Below are 1,816 nucleotides of genomic sequence, written 5' to 3'. Positions count from 1 at the left end.
ACGCGCTCTCCCTGGGGGAGAGCAGCCCGAATTTCACACACAGGGAAATCTGTTGTGATAAAAAGGAATACAAATACAAAACAAATACAAAATACATGATGGACCAAGTTAATACTTGTGTAACCGCAACATCTTAGCTTCTTGGTGACTTTAGAAGCAGAAGACGACAATGATGAAGACAATGACGCAGAAGAAGAAGAAGAAGACAGACTGAAGGACAGGTGGAATAAGAAGACAAATAAATTCAATGGTCACAATCACAGAGAAAGTACAGAATAAAACAGCAACAACAACAACAACAAATGGATGAAAGAAAGTTATGAAAAGACAGTCCTTTAGAGAAGCGGAAGAAGAAGAAAAAGACAACCCGAACTTAAATGACGCAAAAAAAAAAAAGAAAGAAAAAAACAAAACAAAAAACAACCAAACTTGGTGCAGAACGCAGTTGCGGTCACAAACAAGCATCGCATCGTTATGCAAGAGCGCCATCAGGGCATGAATATTCATTGCCTCATATGGCGGGCACGGCTGGTAAAGGGCTGATGGGAGCAGCGGGCAAATCCCCCAATGACTCCGTTCCCCTGCCCTTCATTCACACTTGCCGTAACTTTGGTGCAGATGTGGGGCTGAGGACAGTTGATAACACTCTGGGTTGTTGCTGTCACTCGGATTTGTTGTTCGGGATTTCGTTTTATCCTTTCTAAGTTTCTTTCTTTTTTCTTGTTCTTGTTTCATTTAGCTTTTTTTTCTTTTCTTTTTTTTAAGTACTCTTTTTCTTTCTTTCTCTTTCTCTTTTCTTGGGTGTGTGGGGTGGGTTGTGGGATTGTACTTTTATACCAGCCAAGAATGGTGTAAAGTTGAGAGGAGTTGAAAACATGAGTTGTTAATTGTCTTTTTTGTGTGTGTGTGTGTGTTTGTTTGTTTGTTTGTTTGGGGGGGGGGGGGGGTTGGGGGGGTTTTGGGGGGGGGGGTTTGTCGTTGTTTCGTGTAGTTGTTCTTTTTTTCCGGGTTGTTTGTGCGTTGGGTTGCAGGGAATTGTACTTATATCAGCCGAGACTGATGTAAAGTTGTGAGAAGTTGAAAACATTCTGAGTTGTTCATAGTCTGGTTTGTCTTCAGTCCCTGTATTCTGTTTCTCTCTCTCTGTCCTTCTGTTTCTCTCTCTCTCTCTCTCTGATTTGCTCGCTCAATCATTTGCTGTTTGTAACCCCCACCCCCACACCCCCTCCCTCCACTTCCCCTCCCCCACTCATGTTTCATATATTTTTATATCTTCAGATTAACTGACGATGTTATCAAAAATCGGAAAAAGGGCACATTCAAGTTTTTGTCTGCTTTACGGAAAAGAGTCTTGTTGGTGATTAAAGACGTTATTTTGAAGTCACTTTCACTAGCCTGTTTACAAAACAAGCTGGAAATTTTTCGAAGAACACAACGAAACAAAAGTACTGGTTTGTGGAAAGATCGCGTAACAGAATGAAATACACTATGAGACTGACTTGGAGGTTTCCAAAACTTGTTCCAATGTGGATTCAAAATAGCCTGGGTTACTTACTATATGACTACAGAAAGCAGATGCCCGAAATTTGCATACTGAATTAAGAATAATTGAAAACCGTTTCATGTGTTTCAAAAGAAAAAGTGCAGGTGCATACACGCATACACGCACAGACACACACACACGCACACACAGAGAGAAAGAGATAGAACACTCAGACACACACAGACACACACTCAGACACGCATTCATAAAATCACGCAGACGCACACACACGCACAAACACGCCCCCCCAACCCAACCCCCTCCCCACACACA

Source organism: Babylonia areolata, chromosome 13 (genome assembly GCF_041734735.1).
Source record: "Babylonia areolata isolate BAREFJ2019XMU chromosome 13, ASM4173473v1, whole genome shotgun sequence".
Lineage (NCBI taxonomy): Eukaryota > Metazoa > Mollusca > Gastropoda > Neogastropoda > Buccinidae > Babylonia > Babylonia areolata.
Note: the sequence above shows the minus strand (reverse complement) of the source record.